The sequence below is a fragment of the Lontra canadensis genome, unplaced genomic scaffold, assembly GCF_010015895.1.
Source record: "Lontra canadensis isolate GAN:19392208 unplaced genomic scaffold, GSC_riverotter_1.0 scaffold45, whole genome shotgun sequence".
Classification (NCBI taxonomy): Eukaryota; Metazoa; Chordata; class Mammalia; order Carnivora; family Mustelidae; genus Lontra; species Lontra canadensis.
Window position 1 is genome coordinate 1,894,602 of NW_022631039.1, and position 24,053 is coordinate 1,918,654.

Consider the following 24,053-nt stretch of genomic DNA (forward strand, 5'->3'; position numbering starts at 1 on the left):
CCTCTCTGAGTGACCGTGGGGTCCCCTTGATAAGTTGAGCCCCAGGTTCGCACTGCCGCGCCCTGTAGAGGCTGAGCTGAGGGTCTGAGCCCTTGTCTCTGCCTGCGCCGTGCCTCCTGCCCAGGCTCCCCCTGCCTCTGCCTTTCCTCTTTAGCTCACGGTCCCTTTGCGGTCACTTCGAAGCTCCCTTGTCCACCCTGCACCATAGCCTTCTTCTGCATGCTCTTGGCAAGGCCACCGCCATCGTGGATCGGACCAACTGTCTGCATCTTCTGGACCAACACCCAAAGCACTAAAAACCACTGGAGGACAATCACCTGAGCCCTGGTTATCCCCGTGAACGGACGTGCTCGGCCCTCGAGACGACCCAGATGCTGCTGGAGGAGCCGAGCCTCCCGGGAGCTCCGGTTCAGTCCTCGCTGCTGCGATTTCGGGCTTTTCCGTTTGCTCTCAAACCTCCAGCCTCCCCTCACTCTCGGCTGCTGACATCACCTGCATGTCCCCAGCAAACAGAGGCCACCAGCGGGAAGCCACTCTGCCCCCTGTCATTGCATCAGTTCGCCTCCAGCCTGGCCTGACCCCCCCTTCCTCCTGCTATGGGGCGGGGGGATGCACCTTCATGTGTCCCTGCCACCCCCTGCCTTGCTCTCCCTGCACGGCTTTGTTTCTCTGGCTCTCTCTGCCCCTCTCCGCAGTCTCTCCTTCCCTTTCTGCTGGTTGTCCGATCGGCGTGGAAAGTGCCATCTCTGCCTCCCTAAAGGCAATAGGAAGCAAAGGTAATACGGAAATCACGTAGTCAGACCTCCGAGAGCAGTCTACACCCGCTGCCTTGACTCCCGTGTCACCTCATGCCCGAGCCCAGGGCGGTCCAGCCTTTGTCTCAGCTCTACTCCTGGCATCGCTCTCCCCGCCGTGACCCTGCACTGAATCCAAGGCCACCCGTGACCCCATACCTGACCGCGGGCCAAGCCCAATTCCATTCCCTCCCCTGTGGAGCACCTGCTGTGTGTCAGGCACCAGAGGAGAAAACACACACGGGTCCGGCTCTGTGGAGCTGACACTTCAGCAAGGGCATTGGGATATTCGACGATACATGCGATAGACAGAAAATCTCGCAGCACCCAGGAAGGTGGGAAGTCTGCGGAGAAAGGAGAGCCAGGCGGGGGGCTCGGCAGAGCCGAGTTATGGGCAGGGGTGGGGAGAAGCTGCAGCACACAGGGATGAGAGATATCTCTGTGAAGAGCATTCCAGACACTAGTAAGGGCTCGAGCAAAGGTCCTGTGGCAGAGGCTCAGGAAGAGTGAGGAGGTCAGCGGGCTGAAGGAGAGAAGGTAGGAGAAGAGCAGGAGAGGTGGATCTGTTCCTGGAAGGTCTGGAGGGGACGGAGAGGACTTCAGCTTTCACGTCAAGTGAAACGGGGAGCCCCTGAAGGTTCTGGAGAAAGGAGTGCTGTGATCTGACTTGGGCACTAAGAGCATCCCTCTGACGGCCGAGTTAGGACGGACTGTGGGGCTTCCGGAAGCACCTGCTTCTTTCTAGCCCCGCTGTTGCATCTCTGATCCACCGTCTTCCTGGGCGACAGTGGGGCCTCCTGAGTGGTCTCACTATGTCTCTGTCACCCCATGCCTCAGCCAGGATGTGCTTCCTAATGCGCAAATTGTGCCTCAGTGCCCCTCTCTGCCATGTGTTCTGCGGCTCTGTGCTGCCCTTGGGAGGAGGTCTGACTCGTACCCACGGCCTGGGAGAGCACGTCTCTGTGGGTCTGCTTCCGTCTCCCCACGGGTCTCTCCTGTTCCAGCCTCAGCACAAGTGTGTCTTGGCCCAAGTCCCTCTGGCCCACGGGCCCTGCCACTGGCAGTCCCAGGTGGCCACAACCCTCCTCACCCATCCTCCAGCTCTCCCTGTTATCCTCTGAGCCCAGCTCAACATCACTTTCTCTAGAAGCTTCCCTAGCCCTCGATCGGGGCTGCCTGCCTCCCACAAGCGTCCTCCACTTCTCTAGCCGTGGCCTCTCCGCTCTGCTGGCTCTTCCCTTGTTCACGTCCCCACCACACCGTCAAGTCACCGAGGGACGGCGCCCGCCTCTCGGGTCCCTGGTCAGAATCCCAGCACAGAGGGATCCCAGGACCCACGGCCATTTGCCCAATAACAATGTACCAACCGGTGGGGCCCAGACTCTCAGGGAATCTGGTCTCTGAATGTGAACGTGGCTCCTGGAGTCACTTCTGTGTTCTGTGAGCCCCGCACCGACAAGCGCCATCGGGAGACCCGTTAGTATACGGACATCACAACCTTCCAGAACACTGTCCTTCCACCGGCAACATGCAAGGCACGGGACTAGGCACATTGTAAGTTATTTCACCTAATTCCCACACTTCCGTAAAATCATTTTATAATTTTCATTTTACGACGAAAACCTAAAGTTGCGAGGAGTGAAGTAACTTTTCTTCGTGGTGCGCGGGGGGCCGGAAGTGGCTTGCAGTGTTGACTTTGGGTGACCTCACTGGCCTCTGTGATGTGGTCCCCAAAACACGGGAGGAATAACAACCCTCATTTTTCTAAGAACGGTCTGTTGTCTTCCTACCCCTCAAGCTGCTCAACCCTCTTCTGGAACACGTTTCGTCTCGGGCTCGTGGAACTTCTCGTTCTCGGTCAACACACTGCAGTGCAGGGATCTGTCTCTGATCTGTCCTCCAGCTCCCCCGTCCTAACGCACTGCGGGAGGGTGGGCACAGGCTGCGGGGTCCTTGCGAGGCCTCCCAGGGCCTGGCACCACCTCCCCCCAGCCCTGGTCTCCTGAGGGGTTCTAAGTGGGAACGGAGGTCAGCATCGTGGCTCCTTCAGAGGTTGTCCTTTATGCCCGTCCGCCCCCGGCCCATCTCACAGAAAGTGACCCAAAGCGGGCCCCGGAAGGAGCCAGGCTGGGCCTCAGCCCCCGGGGCTCTAGCCTCAGGATGGAAAGCAGGTCCGCGCCTCAGCTCCCCACCCCAGGGATGGCAGGACATGGACCCTGGTAGAAGGAGACACAAAATCATTTACTACAACAGTGCTATGTGTTGATAAGGGGCCGCCAAGCACTGGAGGCCTGAGGACCACTCAGCCCGGCTGCTTCTGCCTGATCCTCACTGACCGTACCCGGAACATTCTTCCAGAGACAGCGGAGAGGGGGAGGCCCCAGAGTCAGAGACGCCTGAAGACAATCCCCAGGCCTAGGAGCTGTGAGGAGACGCCACAGCTGAGAGCCACCAACGGGGCCAGAAATCTGAGGGGGGCTGCCCGGGGGCTCAGGGCGGGAGACCCACCGACCCAAACCACCCGCTCCCTGAGGCCCACATCGCCCAGGGAGCGGGTCCTCTCCCCAGTCCTCTGCTGAAACGTGCTCCCGGCAGGGGCAGGGGCGGCACGGGGTTTCTCATGGGGACTCCGCTGCGAGGCACGTGCCCGTCTAAGCAGGGGCCGGCCCGGTGCACAAGCTGCCCCTCCTCTGTCTCTGGGGCTGCGTCCCGCCTAGCTCCCGAGGCAGCCGAGCCTGCGTCGGGGAACAGAATGCACACACGGGCCTTCTCGCCGGGTCCCCGCCTGCAAATGCCAGTTGTGCCCCGGCTTTGCCCCCGCTCCCCCGGCTTGCCCCGCTACGACTCACCTCCTCCCCGGTGTTTCCGGGCGACCCATCAAGGAGCCGCGGGAAACGGGACTCCGGGAGCAAATCCAGCCAAACAAGCGCGGCGCGAAACTTGTCCAGGCCTTCAGCGAGCAACGGGGCGGCCGCATGAGGCTCGGCCCGGACAGCGCCCGACGCCCTGAGTAAGGGGCCCGCCCCAGAGGCCGCACTCACTCCCGGCCCCGCTCCCCGCGCTTACTCCGTTGCGGGCAGGAACTTTGCTCCTGCTCCAGGAGACGGACTCTGCGGGAGCCCTCCCCGAACCAGCTGGCTGGAGGGGGGCCCGGCGGTCAGGAGGAACCATCCGCCCCTCCGTAAGGGGTCGGGGTGGGTGGGCCATGATCTGGAAGACTCCTCCTTTGGTTTTATGGGGCAACTCTCCCCCGTAGTCCTAGACGCTGCCCCATCCAAAGCAGGGCTGGGTCTGGGGTCAGGCAGGCGAGGCAGTTTCCCTATACAACACGGAAGGGGCGCCGTAAAAACTCACAAGTTAGGAGGAATAATATTTTGATGCAGCATTCTAAAAATCGAAATAACGCAAAAAACCCACGAAGAGCTCCTATGTTGCTATGCGCACGTGCACGGCTCTCCTCCCACGCCCACCCCGGGGCCAGCGCCAGGAGAGCTTGTCCATCACCCGACTGTGGCGCCCTCGGCAGCTCCTCCCGTGCCACGAACCCCACCCCCGCCAGGCCTTCCGCAACGAGCAAGGTGCCCGTCCTCTCCTCACACCCAGCCCCAGCCCCTGTGCACCTAGACACACGGATCGGTGTGGCGTGGTGAACGGGGCTGGGGTCCCGAGGTCAGCCACCGTGACCACTCTCTTCCCCCTGTCCGCATGGGAGCTCCTCTTGGCATACCCCATCCCCTTGGAGCCCCCAGCACTGTCTCCTCTTCTGAGGGCTGGGGCTGGATCCTGTTCAGTGTTTGAACCCCACACATGTCAGGGTCACGAATGAAGAATGCATGGGGGACTCTGATTTGGGGTGGCTTCCATTTCCCATAGCATCTGAGCAGGGTAGCCCTTGGGGGCTCACTTCTAGGGATGGGGTCTTAAGCACCCCAGCAGCTTGATCGGGTGGGGTGGGGGGAGCACGGCCGGACGTCTACAGCCATAACGGTTTGGGTCTGTCTGGGTATCTGCAAGGTGTCTGAAGAAAGGGCTCAGGACCCCTGTCCTTCTTCTTCCTATCTTTAGGCTAAACATCTCCAGACCCTTTAATAGATCTCCATTTGGCGTCCCTCCTGGACCCCCCAGAGGGTCTTGGGGTGGGGCTACTTCAGGTCCTCAAAGTCTTAGACTGGTTGTGGGTTAATTTCTCTCTTCCCTAAAGACCACCATCAGCTTCGAGCACCTCCACACTTGCCCTCAGGAGTTGCAACCACCTGGTGATCTCTCTCCCTTGGTTCATTCCCACCTTCTCTGCCCAACCAGGCCCCTGTTTCTGCTCTTGCCCCACCACATGAGAATCCCCACAGAGCAACAAGGGCTCCTTTTAGAACGTAAACCAACCTTTCTCAGAGTACACAGCGAAACTCTAGAGATGGACTGTACTCTTCCCCTTCTGTTCTGCTACCACTGCTCACTCACACTCTTGCTCATGCCACTCCGGCCACATGGACCTCCTTCTGCAGTGCAACTGCGCCAAGCTTGTTCTTGCCACAGGGCCTTTGCACTTGCTGTTCCTTCAGCTTGGAATATTCTTCCCCTAGAAATCCATAGGACTTGTCCCTTTACCTCATTCGAGTCTACGAATTAAATACTCCCTTATCCCCCAAACATTCCCTGCCTGCATTATTCAAAACAGTCTCTCCTACCCCCCAAACGCTGTCCCTTTACTCCATATTTGCTTATCGTCTGCTCCACGAGGGCAGGGACTCTGTCTGTTTTGTTCTCTGCCACACTGCTAGTGTCAGAATGGCCCTGGCACACAGCAGGTGCTCGTGAATACCCACTGAATCAGGAAATGAGTCGGAGAGCCGGCAGCCGGGCCTGTGCTCTCGGCCCTCACACCCAGTGTCTGGGGTATGAGCCCCATAGCGTGGCGCACAGCAGATCTGCTCCCTCTCTTTACATCCAAAATGGCACCTCTCCCCTGGGTCCTCATTCCCAGCCTCCATGATTTCTAGATCCTGGAAGATCCAAACTTCCGTCCTGGCCATCTTCGACTCCTGCTGAGTTGAGTCCCCAGCCTGCCTTCCCAACGTTGCCCGGTACTTTTAGAGGAGCACTTCTTGTGTGTTTCCGAGGCCAATTATCCCAGCTGCCTCTCTGAGTACATTTCCACTTGCTAGTTCATTTTTTTCGATCTGTACCAACACTGATGAAATGGCCCACTAACTGTGTGCCAATCCTCAACCATAATGACATCCCGGGCCCGAGAGGCCTCTGCCGCCACAGCTCCCGCAGTGGGAGCTCGCAAGAGGGGCACAAAAGGGATCCAAATGCATAGTTGGCCTGACAGGGAGAGGGTCAGGAAAAAGAGAACCAGATTCCCTTTGGGTGGGGGTGGGATGGTGCTGCCAGCCAGCATGTTGGGAGAACACCAAGCCCTTGGTCCCCACAGGACGTCTTGCGTTTTCCGCTCTGTTCTTCTGCTGTGGATGCTCCGCCAACGGAAGGGTTTGGCGTTACCCCCAGATCTCTGGGACCGAGGTTGATCTCTGAGCAGTGACTGTCCCGTGTCAATCTGGCAGGCCAGACAGAGCAGCAGTCGGCACAGTTGGGACCCACAGACCCAGGCTGTGGGAATGAATGAACTCATCTCCAAAGGGGGTGTTCAAGGGATCAACTCAGCTGTCTGCCACCAGCTCTGAATCTGGAGACTTTGATGGGTCTACGGGATGGCAAAACTATCCCCCTAGGTTGTTCATACGACGTCCTGAGTTTGTTCCAGCTGCAGGGAGGGGTCCCATGGGTGCCGTTAGGATCTCAAGATGGCCGCTTGCTGAGAGCAGGGTGTTGAAGGCAGCCCAGAGGGCTCTGGGTCCAGCTCCTGCCTGGGAAAGGGCACTCTGCTCTCCTCCCTGGCCTTCCCTCCTTCCCAGGCTCCCTCCCTCTGCTAGAGCCATACCTTGCTATCTGTCTTCACGGGGGCCACGAGCTTCCTCCCTGGTGCCTTTGCCCAGGCTGTACCTTCTGCCAAATCACTCTTCTTCCTTCCCCAACATCCAACTCCCGCCGGTCCTTCTAGACCCTCAGGGATGTCCTCCTTGAGGCCTGTCCAGAGCACCCGCTTCTCTCCCACCCCAGCCTCGCCAGATCAGGGCTACCGAAAGTGTGGCTCACGCTGCCTGTCCGTGAACTGTCTGAATTCCAAGCTTTGGATGGAAATTGCGAGTGAGCTTTGAAAGCATTTACAGTAATTCAACTGAGTAATTTTATGTCGGTGGAACCTAAGAATAAAAACTTGAGCCTTGTGTTTGCTTCTTTTTTTCCTTTGTTTATCTAGTCATTCATTTTTATTGCGTTTTATAAAAGTCTCCGTTTGTGATCGACTGGAAGTAAGACAAGATCTGGTCTTTCATGATACATCAATGCTTCTCAACGTTCTGTTGACTGCCCCCCTCCGGAGCATTTGTAAGTCATTTTCCTTTCTCTGCCAGCCACCCACTCTGTTCCCACCATGAAATGTTAATACCACAGACGTTCTGTATATCTGTTTGCATGCTGTATGCAGGTTTGTGATTTATACATAAAAAGAGCAATGCTCCTTTGCGTCCCCCTCCGAGAGCCAATTTTCACCCTATTGGGGACCGTGTCACTGTCACTAAGAATGCATGCCACGGACGGCTTGAGAAGAACTGGTATGGTCCCGGGAGAAGCAGGTGCCGCCCCCGGGGGGCTGGACATCCAGAAGGGGGTGGTTCCTGCCAGGGAGCTGCTGGGCTGGAGGGCTGAAATACACACATTCTTGCAAATCACCTTTCATGTCCCTCGTACCTTACAGTGAGGGTATGCACTGATTTTTTTTTTAACTATGGATTTTGGTAGGTTCCCTTATCTATAAACTACCTGTTGGGTCTTGTGCTTCTTTGGCAGAGGAGGAGGATGGAGGAGTAGGGATGCCACGGTCATGCAGCTGGTTGGTCATGACCAATATTCTCGCCCGTCTGTCATTTACCCTGTGACCATTCCCTGCTCGCCATCGGGACATCTCAGGGCAGCCACAGGGAGGCCTGCAGACCATCTGAGGGGCCATTCCTGGAATGCTCAGCAAGCCGGTCTGCAGAAAACACAGGTCTGAGAGGCGGCCCTCCCTGGTACCCCCGTAGCCAGCATTGTAAAGATCTGGGGGCCGGGTCCACTTGGTAGCGAAACCCTCTCACATCTTTTTTTTTTTTTTTAAGATATTATTTTTTTAAAAGATTTTATTTATTTATTTGACAGACAGAGATCACAAGTAGGCAGAGAGGCAGGTAGAGAGAGAGGAGGAAGCAGGCTCCCTGCTGAGCAGAGAGCCCGATGCGGGGCTTGATCCCTGGACCCTGGGATCATGACCTGAGCTGAAGGCAAAGGCTTTAACCCCCTGAGCCACCCAGGCGCCCCTAAGATATTATTTTTTTTTTAAAGTAGTCTCTACACCCAACACTCAACTCACAACCCTCAGATTGCGCGCTGCGTGCTCCACTGCCCGGTCAGCCAGGAGCCCCAGGAGCCCACTTACTTCTATTCAAGGCAGAATCTTCGGACTCACTCACTGTTACTTACACAGAACTACTTTGATTTTGCAGGATATATGATGACCCATGGAACTAGCCTTCCAAGGAACACACTTCGGAAAAAGTAGAGGCCACAGTTTTATTAATTCACATTCTCTTTCCTCAGGGCCACAGGTCATTGGCAGCGAAGGAATAAAAATCAGAATGTCGTCTTCATCTTTATTGGAGGTTCCTGGGGTGCCTTCAGCCCCTGTCAGCCAGCTCTGAAGCCCTGCCCATAACTGTCTCTGTCGCAAGTCTGAGAAGCATCATGCTCCTGTGGGCATTCTCTCCTCTTAAGGCTTAGCACAAGACTGGGAAAGGGGCGCCTGGGTGGCTCAGTGGGTTAAAGCCTCTGCTTTTGGCTCAGGTCATGATCCCAGGGTCCTGGGATCGAACCCCACATCGGGCTCTCTGCTCAGCGGGGAGCCTGCTTCCCCCTCTCTCTCTCTCTGCCTGCCTCTCTGCCTGCTTGTGATCTCTGTCAAATAAATAAATAAAATCTTAAAAAAAAAAAAAAGACTGGGAAGACACTGGAGACTGAAATTCACTTCCTGATTTCTCACAACTGAAGGCAGATTTGTTCTACCTTAAGATGCCTGTCATTTCTCACCCTCTCTCTGGCTGGGAGACAAGCCAAAGACAGGAGCATCCCAGACACACTGAAGGCCCAGGTCCCCTGAGCGCTCTGGAGCTGCCCACATGGTGTCTGTCTTCAGAACAATCTATAGCTTCTGTCCTTCAGTAGTGGTCATTCATCCTCTCCCCCAGGCATTGTTCGAACCCACAGAATCCAGTCCGAGTTCAAAACAACAGTCTGGGGGATAGTTGGATGTAGGTTCAGGGAATATTACGGTTCCTGAGTGGAGCATGAGTGGGCAACGGCTGCTGTAACAAAGTATCACACAGTGGGAAATTCCAATGACAAAAATCAATTTTCTCACAGTTCTGGAAGCTGGACGTCCAAGATCAAGGTGTTGGCAGGCTGGGTTTCCTCTGAGACCTCTCTCTTTGGCCATCTTCCCTCCACGCATATCTGTGTCCTAATCTCTTCAGTCAGATTGGATGAGGGCCCCCTGATGACTGCATTTGAACTTAGTCACTGCTTTAAAGATCCTGTCTCCAAATACAGTCAACTTCTGAGATGCTGGGGGTTAGGGCTTCAACATATGAAAGTTGGGGAGGAAATAATTTAGCTCAAAACAGGTGGCCTCTCTAGCAAGAGTCTCAAAGAAACACAAACCCTTAGAGCTCTAGAGACTGTGGAGTTCATCTGTTCCAGAAACTGGAACAATGAAGCCGGGCAGGAGAAGTAACTGCCTGCGGTAACCCAGTTCCCAGGCCCTAGGGAGCTCTAATCCGGGGTTCCCTTCCTCTCCACACCACCATTCTCGCCCTGCCCCTAGGAAAACCAACATACAAACACACTAAAAAATTATACACAAATTAAAATGAGTGGAGAAAAAGTAAGTCTCCGAGGCTAGGCAAATACTTGGACAAAGATTCACTGCTTGACCAAACATGAATCGGGCTCCTGACCCTTCTCCTGGGCCCATCTGTACACTTCTTTGTATGCTCCAGTTTCAGCAAGAGCCCCGCTAAGTCAGGTGACCAAGAACACTGGTATCTTGATATCTTGATCAAGTTCCTCGCCCTCCAACCTCCCCGATGTGATGTTGGACACCTTGGCTTGTCTTCAGCAAGAGTCCTGTTAGCTTGGTGTAGCCAGAACCCGCTTCACCCCTGAAATTTCCTCTTAGTAATCTTCCATTCACTGACCTCCACCCTGCTCCACAACTACGGACCCCCACTTGCCCGTGGGGACGTTCTGGTTGCCTGTGGGTTCCTGAGACCTTTTCAGGGCTCCACAAGGTCATGACTCTCTTCATAGTTATACCAAGATGCTATTTACTGTCTCCACTTTCATTGCTCTGTGAGTAGAATTTTGCAGAGGCCGCAACATATGGGATGATGCTACAATCCACCCATTGTCTAGTACCCTAGACATCAAGAGATTTGCAACCCAGAGGAACAATATGCCACTCCCCTAAATTTTTGCTATCCTCACTACACTGGTGAGAGAAGGGAGACACAGAGAGATTAAGTAACGTGCCCAAGGTCACACAGCTAGTCAATGGCAGATGGAGGGCAAACACTCAGGCAGGCTTGCACCAGAGTACGTGATCTTTAGCACTGTACTGTATACAGAGAACATGATGCAGTGTCCTTTTCTAGGGAGGTGAGGAGCTCACAGTCTGGAAGGAAGAAGAAGGTCCTGATCCAGGAAGACAGGAAGGGGCAGATGAAGGGGGCAGGTCAAATGTACTCACTTAGAGGGAGAACTTGGCCTTGAAGAGGCCTAAATGCAGACAGGAGGACATGGAGAGGGGAACCAGGCAGGATGTTATGAGCAGATGGGCTGTATGGAGAGTCTGAGGATGAAGAGTACTGTAGTAAGGTGGGCATCACGGCGAGCAGAGGCATTCAAGAACAGTGCCTGGTGAAGCTAAGAGACACAGGTGTGAGTGAGAACAGGCCCATGGGGTGTTGCACACAAAGGCCACTCTTTCTGGGGACAACCGGACATCTTCAGAAGACCCAGGGTTCCAGCTGCTCTCGTAAGTCGCAACGGCTGCTATGTTCAGGGTTTGAACTGATGCTGCTACCACTCAGGAAAGCATGCTCTCATTTTGTAGTTCAACGCTAGTAAAACCATCCTGTTTTTCTCAGAGAGCCCCAGGAAAAGAAAGCCTGGAACAGTGTGAAGAAGAAACAGAGCAATCTTAGAACATTAGCCTGCGGGACAGGACAGCAGCGTGCCTAAGAGCAGAGTCATCGCGGGGCATGCTCCAGGCGCTCCCTTCCTCTGGATTCTCTGCTGGGTTCTGGTTCCCCTGTATGACATGCTCTAAAGCCATGCAGCCTGAGGTCATGCCCTTCGGGCTCTTTGGCTATAGGACCGTCACTCTCAAGTACTGAGGGTTAGAAAATCCCTCTGCGGCAAAAATGAACTATTGGGACCTCATCAAGATAAAAAGGTTTTGGCATAGCAAAGGACAAAACCAAACGGCAGCCTACAGGGCGGGAGGAGATGTTTGCAAGTGTCTTATCAGATAAAGGGCTGGTGTCCAAGATCCATAAAGAACTTCTCAAACTCAACACCCAAAAAACAAATAATCTGTCAAGAAATGGGCAAGAGAGATGAACAGACATTTCTGCAAAGAAGACATCCAGATGGCCAACAGACACGTGAAAAAATGCTCAACATCACTCAGCATCAGGGCAATACAAATCAAAACCACAGTGTGATCCCACCTCATGCCTGTCAGAATGGCTACAATTAACAAGTCAGGAAATGACAGATGTTGGCGAGGATGTGGAGAAAGGGGAACCCTCCTACACTGCTGGTGGGAATGCAAGCTGGTGCAGCCACTCTGGAAAACAGCATGGAGGTGCCCCAAGACATTAAAAATAGAGCTACCCTGTGACCCAGCAATTGTACTACTAAGTATTTAACCAAAAGATACAAATGTAGTGATCTGAAGGGGCACGTGTACCCCAATGTCCACAAAGCCAAACTACGGAAAGAGCCCAGATACCCATCGACAGATGAATGGATGAAGAAGATGTGGTAGACATCAAAAAAAGAAATCTTACTACTTGCAGCAATGTGGATGGAACTAGAGGGTACGACGCTGAGCGAAATAAGTCATTCGGAGAAAGACAACTATCATACGATTTCACTCATTGTGTTATTTAAGAAACAAAACAGAGGATCATAGGGGAAGGGAGGGAAAAATAAAATAAGATGGAATCAGAGAGGGAGGCAGACCATTAAAGACTCTTAGCTATAGGATACAAACTGAGGGTTGCTAAAGGGGCTGGGTGGGGGCACGGGGTAACTGGGTGATGGACATTAATGAGGGCATGTGATGTCATGAGCAGCGGGTATTTTATACATGATGAATCACTGACCTCTACCTCTGAAACTAATAATACACACACGTCAACTAACTGAATTTAAATGAAATTAAATAAAATTAAAAAAAAAAAAAAAAAAGAAAATCCCTTTGCAGCAAAGGAGCTGGGCGGACAAGCACTTGGATTCTACGGGTCCTTGATCTCCCAGAAGTGAAAAACAAACAGGTACTTAGAACTTCATCCAGGAAAGATGATCTATTTTTCTTGTTGACACATTTTTTTAAAATGAACCTCAGATACCATGATCACAGAAAACATATTTTACTAAGCTTCCAAAGAAAGAGGACAAGTACACTTTCTTAGGACACAGTATGCGGCCAATCTGGAAGAGCAGCCAAGAGAACACTTTAATGCACAATGAAGGGTCTATTTTCATCTTAGGGTGCTGTGATCTTATCGTGGTTTTCAAAAATAGAAGACAGGAAAAATACATTTTTATCTGTTTTCCATCTGTCCATCCATCCATGCATCTGCTGATCCATCTATCCCCTGATCCGTCCATCCATCCATCCATCCATGCATCTATCCATCTAACCATCTGTCTGTCCATGCATCCATCCATCTGTCCTTCCATCTGTCCATCTGTCTACCGATCCTACAAATAAATGTTCCCCACCCCCCCAATGCTTTTTAAGGCCTACAACATGTCAGGTACTATCCTAGGTTAGTCAGGGGGTGCACTGATAAGTAAAATCGATACAGACCCTTTTCAGAGTTTGCAATCTAACAGAGGAGGATGCTGATGAAGGTATTACGAGTGTTTTGAGTACAGTAAGAAGAACAGAAGGTTTCAGGGTGCCGCAGGAGCACAGATGTGAGGCAAAGGACGAAAATAAAAAAGAAAGCCAGGCCTTCAAATGAAAGTGTGTTCACACAGAGATATTCACACTGAATTAATACACGGCTTACACCCTCTTTACCTAAAGATCCAATTAAATGTGGGAATGCGGTATGTCTCATATCTGCATTTCTATATATGACTTAGGTCTATAATGAAGCTCTGTTTTTTAAAAAAACGCAACCCAGTGAAAGCTCGGACCCAAATCCTGTCCCCTGGGCTCTTTACTAAATCCCCAATTAGCGATCAGACAAAGACTGTTGTCTGAAGACAGCAATTGGGTCTGAATTTGCAAGCTTCTGTGAATTCAGCCTCAGAACAAACCTGATATTTCTCCAGAGGGTGGGGGGGTGCTTTCCGATGCCAGAAAAGAGTGACAACCAGGATCGCTGAAGAGGTCGGCAGAAACTTGACACTGAAAAGGCTTTGTGCTTCTGACAATTACTCCTTCTCTGTCAAGAAGGTTTGGTGCCTTTTTCTATCAATTCTCTCCACCTTATTTCAAAATTACTCTTTGAACGAGATGATGAATGGTCTCAAAAAACTCCCCCAAATTGTGGAAAATGAGCAACGTACTGATGAAAGGGGGGAAGCCCAAGGAGTCCCGTTTCCCCACATAGAACAGCAGAAGCAAAGTGAAGGGACCAATGTCACGCCACGCTTCCAACCAATTTTCAGGGGAAAGGGCCGATTCCCTCCTTTGGAATCACATTCATAATGATGGAAGATCAAGAGCGTGACCAGGGGCCTCCATGTGGGTGTCCCTGGGCAGAAGTGGCTGGAAACCTAGTGTTTTCTTGGTTGACAGAGGCACCCTTCCACACCCACTCTCCAGAGAGGGACTCGTGGCCAAAGACAAGCTTTGAACCCCTGACCCCTATGGAGGCAGCATCTGCCATGGTGAAGTGTACTGGACAGGGCGTTAGCAGTCCCTCCTCCCCTTGGCCACCGAGCGTGGACACACGATGACTCTCATCTGTAGACCATCTGTGAAGAGACTCCAAGGCTACCCTGAGTCTATGAGTCCAGTGTTCTGCACACAATAGAGAACGCACTCCTCCACCCATTCCCCAATCAAGGGGGTCAAGAGAATGCTGAGGATGGAGGACAGAACTCAGGTGACCGGTGTTTGATTGGCTCCTGGGCAGGGGTGAGCTCCCATTCTTAAACGGGGCGTGTCCCCATGGAAAATCTAGGTCTTCCTACTTCCTGACCTTCAATAGCCTATCACACAAGTTCACGGATAGGACATCTTCTTTAAACTAGAGAAGGATGATTAAGTCAAGTTACATTTTGGCTTCTTGGACTGAAAAGCAGAGTCCCTCAGGGAAGGAGGAGTATGATGGTGTAGTGGTGACGGCAAAGGAGATCAGAAAGGAGATAAAGGCCAGGGTGGCTCAGGAGGACAGGAACTCAAGGTGTTAGCACAAAGTCTCCAGTGACGGGATGGAAAGCAGCTCCAGATGAGTCGTTCACGGGAGACAGACGGAGGAACACTGAAGAAAGAGTGGCGTCATGAGGGGATCACTTTTCATTTCCAGGAGCTTGGGACAGGAACAGGACAGAGAACCGCAGCTACGAGGGGAGGAGACTGGCCAGTTTTAAAGGAGAGGGAAGGGTTGAAGAGAGGAGGACAAGAGAAGCCGTCACGTTCTGGGGAGATGGCAGGATAAGGAATCTTGGGTTTGGAGGACTTGAAGCTTCTCCTGAGGTGCCACTGTGAACTGTTCTTCTCAGGCTCCACAAATAGGCCCAGGTCCCAGGCAGAGCACCATCCTCGTCCGGTCGAGGCAGGGGCTGGGAGACCGCCTTCTGCGCATACCTAGTTCATGTGGTGCCGCCATATGTTTTATCTCAGGGCCGCCTATCCCATCCACTCGTGAGGCTGGCTGGACAGGCACCCTTTCCATTTGATGGATCCACGGTCTTGCCCATCAAAACACCTTCAGAACCAGGGCTTGGTTTCAGACTCCTCCTCCTGCTGCCTCGTGCCGCACCTGCCCTCGTCAGGGGTGGAGGAGACGAGCGCAACACCCCTTCCACCCGGAATCATCAGGGAAGTGATGCTTTCCTCCTGCCAAGCCCAGTGGGGACTTCCTTCAGAGTCCACTGGAGAGAAAGGAGCGGACGCAGAGTAAGGCACGAGAGAGCAGAAACACTCTGCTTCTGCAGAGTAGACAGAAGAGGGAGCCAGAATGCTTCCATCCACTCCAGGGGCTGGAAAAGCCACACCTGGGGCCAACCATGCAGGTGACCTGGTCAGTGCTGGCCGGTGGATGGAGGGCTGGGAAAGCAACAGAGTCACACACCCTGGGACAAAAGGGCAGAACAGGAGAGTGGGTTGGAAGCTGGTCTGGATAAGGTCCTGACTGGACAATTACACCTAAAATTAAGTATGACAAACAGCCTGTTCAGTTACACGAACCACTGGCAAGAGACGAGGCTCTCCAGCCTCCCTGCGGGCGCTCACTTCTCATTCCCCGCACCTTCTCTTCCAGGGTAACGACGCTGCCCGCCGGCTCCTACCATGGTGGTACCAGAGGATTTGTGCCAGTCACCCGGGTCCTGAACAGGCTGTCTCTGCAGCAGTAACCCATTTCCTCTTTAAGGGAGACCAGCAGCGTGAGATGGAAAGGCCTCCGGAAGTGATCTCTTGGCCCTTCCAGAAGAAGACTTAGGATTGGCTCAACGTAGGTCGTACCCTCACTCACACGCACGCACGCACACACACAGTGGAAATTAAGGGACTTTCTGTTTTGAAATACTAATTTCATGGTGATGAGGTTGGACGGTTTTATTTTAAAATCATGAACTAAGAGGACTAAAATAAAACGAGTCGCAACTCCCAACAAACACCCAGAGAGGCTCGGTGACTTTGCCCTGTCCAACAGCGAGCCAGACATGAAAAAAATCTGGGTTCTTGACTCTCAGGTTTACGATTCTTCTGAAATTATGTGTCCTGGAGCCAAACAAGACGGAGAAGGTTACTAAAAATACCCAGACGCAAGCACTGAACCACGGGAGGGGGCTGCAAACGGTGATCTGGAACGAGTCTTCCAGCTCTCCGTCCTCGTTGGTCCTCTGAGAAAGCAGACACCGCTCACAGAGGGTCAGATGCTGACTGGGCCAAGGCACCCGAGAACGACACTGCTTCCCAGGGCCGGTTCATGTAAACCCTCTGGCATTTTTGCCTTTGATTCCCTTAATGTGATTGCTCTGTTTCCTTGCTGCCTGACGAAGGTCAATTTCTACTTGTCCTCTAATAAATGGGCTGCTTAATGCCGGAGGGGAAAAAGGAAAAGAAAAGGAAAAGAGCAACAGGAAACCCTCCGTGCCATCTACAAATAACTATAATGTCAGTCATTTACTACGGTTCCGTCTTTGAACTTAGAAATTTCCATCACATACGAATGTACCATCATTAGCCTCCCCCCGCAGCACCCAGCCCTTTATGGAGTCACCGCCTGTCAGAGATGATCGTGCTTTTCTGAACACGCTGTATTTTTGGCTGCAGCCTGGAATCGCCGGGAATGCAATTGCTTTTTAATTGGAACCAACAACCAGTGCTGGCTGCGACTCAGAGCTGATTGGAGCTGAGCCTCCCACGGCAGAGATGTCTGCTAGAACCGCAGGCTCCGGGCAAGAGGGCGGCCGAGTCACCCACCTTCGCGGTTGTGACCCCCCAGGGAAGCTCTGCTTGTACCCGGGGATGCTATTGGCTCCGGAGACAGAATTTCCACTCTCTGACCAGGGAAAGAAGCACTTGCCATGCAGGGGACGTGGCAAATAGAGACGGGCAGGAGTTGTCACCGCGCCTGGTTCATGTCTGCAAATGTGAGAATAAACCAGAAGCTCCGGAGAGAGGAAACAAAGAACCACCAAGGAAATTTTCAGTGTTCTCCGTCAATGCGCCAGGACAAAATGTCCCCTCCTTCCCTCAGGGACACAACTGCGGGAATGGGTCCTTTCGCCGTCTGTGGGGGGCGATCAGCATTCTGGGGAGGAACCCGTTGCTTCAGGTTCTCATTCTATCAAGCAATTATTTAGAATTTACAGCTTATTAATACAACAGCACATCTCATTGACACAGCATGCTAAAAAGCTTCGACTTAATCAGATACCAGCACAATGACTTGCCAAACACAATCTCTTTTTCACGCATTCTCTTGATTTAACTAATTTTAATGGAACACGTGAAGGGCATGAGCCCAGGGCCAGTCGTCCATACCGAAACGCAGGCGGAGGAATTATGCACGAGATACAGTGACTGATTCAAAGCATCTAAGGGGCTATTTCCACAGGCACAGCCCTCAGGACGGGGTCTGGGTCGTAGCAGACGGAGCCTCCGTGCAGCGTGGGATGGACCCACACAGCGAAACATGCAACTCTCTCGTCTCCCACTCACAGGCACTCAGATCTGACCTCCAGATTCCTTCATTCTCTTGCCAAGTTTGCAAACAGCAGATAAAGGCTTCCACACTGGAGGCGGGTGGGGGAGGGCATTCCCTCTGAATTTTGTTGAACAGCTGGACGAGGTTTCTAAGAATATCGAAACCCTACCTTGGTCTGAAGGACACCAATTGCTTTGGTCACGGATGCTTTGGAGATAAGGGGTTCAGCCCACTTGCCCCACACTGTGGCTCGGTGGTGGCTGCGGGAACTGTCCAAACTCACGTCCTGTGCCCCTCATCGGGGACTGTCCCCCACTGTCACCACACTTCCTCCCTTCCTCTGCTTTGGATCAAATTCCTCCAGCCAGAAGTTCCAGGCCGTGAGTGCCTTCAGCGTTCTAAGGTTCTCCCTCTGCAAAGCCAGCAACACGTCCGGCTACCCTGGGTCATTCTGGGCCGCGATCCCTTTCCCTGAATTCCTGTAGCACTTACCCGGCACTGGGTTACACAGAGTTTCCCCCCTTTCCCAAGGGTCTACCATATTAGTGTCAACAGGAGTCAATGCCTTTTGAGTGTCTAGAGCTGGTCTAAGACCTGAAGAGTTTTTTGTCACCTCACAAGCTTTTGTCTTGTATTTCTGTATCGACAGCATTGTCCTGCTGCACAGTGAGGAAGACTAGGGACAAAGTCTTCCAGGGAGGTCGCAGGACATGGGAAAGAAGCCTAAAAGCTACCGGGGGGAAAAAAGAGACAAGTCAATAGTTGTGTTTGTCTATAATATAACATTTTCACACCCACCAGGAGCACGGTGCGGAGGGCTGGCTGGAATGAATGATTACTTGTAAGCAGCAGACACGGCCCCTTGAGCCAGGATCTTGAAATCCAGTGCCTTGGGACTGGGGTCCAAGCATGAGGGGCCCGGAGGGCCTGCCCGAAGAGGATGGACTTCAATCTGGCGGCGTGGGGATCCAGCAAACGTGCCTCACAGGGGGAACAGCAGGCCCTCATCTGTTTTAGAAAGAGGCGATTGCAGGAAAATCCACGCGGGAGAAGCCATGGTCTGGATGAGAGCAGGCAATGGGCAGAGTAGGCATTGCTGGCGGACGACCCGAGGGTGCTCAGAGGGAACCCTCTGGATGAACTCAGTGTGGAGCAAAGTAAAGGGGCAGAGACAGGTACTCCGATCCCCCCAGCACCCCGCGTGATTGGGACGACTGCAGCAAAAGCTGTCAACCTCCCTTCGAGCCTTCCCTCTAGCGACGCTCCTTGGGCTCTGACAAGTACTGGTTTTGCTCATATTCTCTTTGAGCAGCTTTTAAGGATTTCCTGGGTCTTCTTCCTGGGTCTTCTCCCTTGGCCAACAATGCCGTATTCGCAAGCATCTTTCAGAGCCCAAGGCTTCTTTCCCCACAGTGGTCTTTCGATTTAACCCTATACTATCAATTTCTGGTTTGATCAGAGAAAAGGATCTGAAAATTTTCCACTTCTTAAGATCCACAGCGGTTTTGCAGGCTAGGATACAATCAATTTTTGCGACAGATTCACGGGCATTTGAAAAGAAGTTATATTCTCCTCTGGGAGGTAGTCAAGTTCTAAAAATATTTACCTTTATAATTACGTGTGTTCATTCACTCATTAATCATATAATTGATGAATAAATGTTTGTTAAATATGATTAAGTCTAGCTAATTACACCTTTCCTATCAGCTACATAATTTCTTTCTGTTCTTTTTCCCTCAGTTTGCCATATGTCATGGCATATAATGGTGGACTGAATATTTCTACCTGCTGTGGCACCCCCACTCCTCCACTGCTCTGTGCCTGCTGCCTTCTTGTCTCCACCGTAGCTGAGGTGGCTGCCCCTCCATTCAGAAGGCTCTAGCCACTCACAAAGGACCACTCGTGACCCCAGTCCTCCTGCTTCTGGCCTCTTGGTGCCTGACCACTCATTCTACGGCCATAATATGCACAGGCAAAAAGCAAAAGATTCAGAATGAAATGACCAATGCCAGGGAAATGGACTAAGACACACCCTTCAGGGTAGACGCCGAGGTGTGATGGACGCCCTAGATGGGAGGGGTTAGGGAGGTGGCTTTGATCTGGAGCAGAAAGGATGTCGAGGACTCCATAGTTGGGACAAACCAGGAGACGGTGTTTGGTGTGGACCTAGGTGGGGGTGTGTGTGTGTAAAAAACCAGCCATTTGGGTCCCTTCCGTGGTTATAACAGATGAGCTGAATTAGACGGCTGTACTTGGAGGCTTCATTGTTTTGAAACTGCCTGTATCTGTGTCACTGCTTTCCTTTAATGTCGGATTTTGCTAAGGTTACCGTGACAGTGGTGTTTACTGCTCATTGACTATCCGCGTGCTTGCCTCCGTGTCCTGGCCTCCGCCTAGCAAGATGAAGAATCAATCGCTGTGATCTTCATGGGTGGTCGGTGGAAATAATGGGTGTCACATCTGGGCCAAAGCATTTAAGGATGAAACTGGCCCATAAATACCAGGTTTCTCTCTTCCCTGCAGCAGTGACCTGGAAGCCAGCCCCAGATGGGGGAACAGAAGATGACCGCGTAACTTACGCACTCACACGCACACGGTGGGGAGCGAAAGGGGCACTTGCCATGGTCATGTCAGGACACAGGTCCTGTGGGGCCCTGTGGCAAGCAGGTTGGAAGCAGACTGGGTCCCTGAACAATCACTTGAAGGCCCCTTCCCTGGAGAGTCCCAAAGGTCTCACTGGATTTTGCGGGAGACACAAGTTTTGGGTGAAGTTGTTACTACAGCAGAACTTCTCTTGCCCTGACTAACTTTGCTTCTGTACTTTACTACAGTCAACAGTGAAGTGTGTGTATGTGTGTCTGTCTGTATGTATATTTATACTGTACTGTACTGTCCTGTCCTGTACCTTTACTAACTATACTTCTTTGGGAAGCGTCAGTGTGGCTCCCAATGGGTTGACCATCAGCGAGGAAAGAAGGGGTTCTGCTTTGCATTTGATCGGCTCTGCTGAGAAAGCACCAGAGGAAGAGTGGAAATCAACAGGACGTGGTTCTCACCCTCTTTTCCTCTGGGGACTGGACTTTTCTCTCTTTCTTTGGCAACCCTTACTCTTCACCTACCCCCCCCATGCTTTATCACTGTGTCAGTCATCCTTTCCCACACTCCTTGGGAAACATTTCTCGTTTATCTGTTTATCTTCTTTAGGGTCAGTTTTAATTTTTGGTGCAACCAAAACCAAAATAGTACATAGTTTCTTATGGTTATAATTCTACTTTTTAAAAAGATTTAGTTCTTTATTTATTTGGGGGGGCAGAGGGAGTGGGAGAAGCAGGCTTCCCTCTGAGTTGGGATCCTGATGTGGGGCTCCATCCCAGGGCCCTGGGATCATGACGTGAGTCGAAGGCAGACGCTTAACTGACTGAGCCACCCAGACGCCTCTAATTCCACTTCCTTATGTGCTACCGTGTTTATGATCAATAGGTATAAATCCCCTCCATCTTACTGAGCATGTGTAATAACTGCTTCCTCACTTTTCCATCAGTTTCAAGTAAAAGAAAGAATTCAGGTGCACCTTTAAGCTCTTAATGACTATTCTTTTACACTACAAAATGTTTCCATGGGCTTTTGATGTTTTTTCTGTGTTCACGTACTTCCTTGAGTTTGATGAATTGATGATAAACTCTCACTCCTTAGGCAGTACAGAAGCATTTTTAAAAAAAGGATTCTATTTATTTATTTGCTAGGGAGCACACATGCGTGAGTGGGGGAGGGGCAGAGGGAGAAAGAGAGAGAGAACCTCTAGCAGGTTCCCCACAGAGCACAGAGTCTGACTCGGGGCTTGATCCCAGGACCCTGAGATCATGACCTGAGCTGAAACCAAGAGTCAGATGCTTAACTGACTGAGCCACCCAGGTGCCCCATACGGGAAGCATTTTTAATGAGTTTCTCATCCCACCACCATCTTGGATGATATCAGCTTATACTTCAATAAGACATCTAGTCGAGGAGCATGCCCCATACGTGTGGGCCACTTATTTCTGACAACAAGTGATTTTATCACTTTGCCTCCCCCGCACCTCTTCGAGGTTCATCATGCTCTCCAGTAATTCTGCTCATGGCTTCTTGAGTGTATCATTCTATCTCTCCCTGCTGTAGAGATCTGCGATCCAAGATTAGGAGCAAGACAAGTCAAGATGGGCTTTGTGTGTGCACGCGTGTGTGTGCACACATGTGAGTGTGAATGAGGGTCACAATCATGGCTGAGGCAAATGGAAGTAAACTCAGCAAAACCAAGAGTCTCTGAGGAAATAGTCACCAGCCCTATGACCATTCACATAAAAGTGGGGCACGAGAGGGTGAGGGGGGTGTCAGGCCAGCTGAGAGACAAGACACCACATGCAGACTCCCGGGACCCTACAAGTATCCCTTCACATACCCCAGGAAAGCAGAGAGGAGATCAGAGGCTACAGACACTAATAGAAAGAGGACCTCCCTAAGGTGGAAGGAGACAAGAGAAAGGACAATTTCACGAAAACACGGACTGCCAAGAGCTGTGGGGTCTCCTTCTCTCTCCATACCCAGTGCTGGCTGCCTGAGCCCACCATCCTGAAGCAGACAGAGCTCTGGATGGAGTGAGGAACATTTGCAGGAGGTCTACCATCCGTTGCAATCTGTAAACATTTAAATTGGGAAGCTCTTCTGATATGACTTATATTAACGTGTCTCCCTTGATCTTGGAACGTTTTCCCTCAGGCTGAAGGGATCTCTCCTCCCTCTGCACCTGTCCTTTCCTTCCGGAACATCATGACTCACAGGTGCCTTGCAAGGTACTGTCAGAAGTGCTTCCAGGCCCCCCAGCCTTGGAATTCTCTCCTGTAATCCCAGCATCTGCTCGCACTCTGTACTATTGTGCTCTTCAGGCATGATTGGAACTAAGGGTATCTTCTTTTTCTTCCTTAAAAACAGAACCTAGGACATCTTCATGTTGATGTCCCCCCAACGCAGTGCTCTGCTTAACACCTTCTGGCACTCTGCCACCCTGTTGATATGAGCACGCGGACGGGTGAGAGAACGAGTCCACAGAACGCTGGCCCCAAGGCGGCTCTTCCCGAAGTTTGCATACAAAGTGCTGAAGACTGGGTCGAGTTGAGGGTGGAGCCTGGGGACAGCTTCCTGGGCATCCTGCATCCAGGTCTCATCAATAGAACTTCAGTGATCCCTTTGGAAGGGAATCCCCCCAAACGGGTCTTTGCCTGCTGGGGAACAGGTGGGTTGATCTACTCTGTAGCCAGAGGATCGTGGGATCTTAGGCTTTAAGCTTCGAGAATAAGGAATCCGATGGGTTCCTAGCCTCCCCACCTGCTCTGTGCCACATCTGAGGGAAGAGGCAGGTGCTTCTCTGGGCCACGCAAGAAGAGAAGACCCCAGATGGGAGGAGCGTTAAGCATGGGATTAGAAGAACCCGGGAGGAGGCGCTAGGTATGTTTATGCCACAGAAGGAAAGACTAAAGGGGGAAGACAGGTGCTTACGTTACACACACGTCCAAGTCCCTCCCAACAGAACTCCATACAGTGCACCCGGGAGCCTGAAGATGACCTCGCAGGACCCCCTCCCCCCCGCCATGTGGCTGCAGCTGCTCCAGACCCACAACAGCTACAGAGAGAGGCGGAGCGGGATGGAACAGTGTGTGTGCAAGGACGCTTTTGGAGAGAACACCACGTAGAGTCAATTACCATAATTCCATTCCTAATTTGAAATGCCCCAATTACTCTAAGTTACCACCACTTTTCCAAGTTGAAACATCCCAGATGCAGCTTCTACTGCCTTCCGAGGTCACTGCTGATGAGTAAAGGAGGGTTAATTGGTTTGGGGGGATGTCCTGGGGGGCTCGGAGCTGCCTCCCCAGCAATGGGACCTGCAAGCGGGAACCTAAAGCCTTTTCTCAGCACAGACGGGGGTAAAAGAGCTCAAATTCCAACTCTGAGGAGAACAATAGTTGCCCTCCCCTCTAAAAAAGGGCATGAAATAGTGTAATTTCTCTGTGCAGATATAGAGCTTGGCTGGAAAATACTCTATGCAATTTTTATTATTATTATTTTTAAAATCAGGGATGCTCGCAAAATTCCTTTCCTAGAGGTCACGCCGAGCTCTGGACAAGAAAGAGCTCAGTTTGAGACAGGTCCTAGAGGGATGTCTGGAGGCACACAGAGTTACTGGGCAAGTGTGACAGGACGTGGCAAAGGCCAGCCTTCTGGGTCAGCTGGGAAGAATCCATTTGCCGCTGCTCAGCCGGGCCCACTCCGAAGCCACAATGTGGCCACCGAGGCAGAGACAGGGAAGGCAGAAGCACGGAGAGGCGGTTGTATGGAGGCTCGCGCTGGCCTCTGAGGTTGAGTCCCTGCGGGCTTGATGGACTCAAGGCTCCCCTGTCCCTCCCTCCGGTCTCATCTCTCAATCTCTCACGGTCTTCCTCCTCCCTCC

The 24,053-nt window shown here is 52.1% G+C and overlaps 1 protein-coding gene across 1 annotated transcript in view; it reads right to left on the reverse strand.

Annotated features, from left to right (window-relative positions):
• Positions 1-24,053, reverse strand: part of GALNT17 (polypeptide N-acetylgalactosaminyltransferase 17) — a 429,917-nt gene that overhangs the window by 59,822 nt on the left and 346,042 nt on the right. The gene's annotated exons all lie outside the window — the stretch shown is intronic.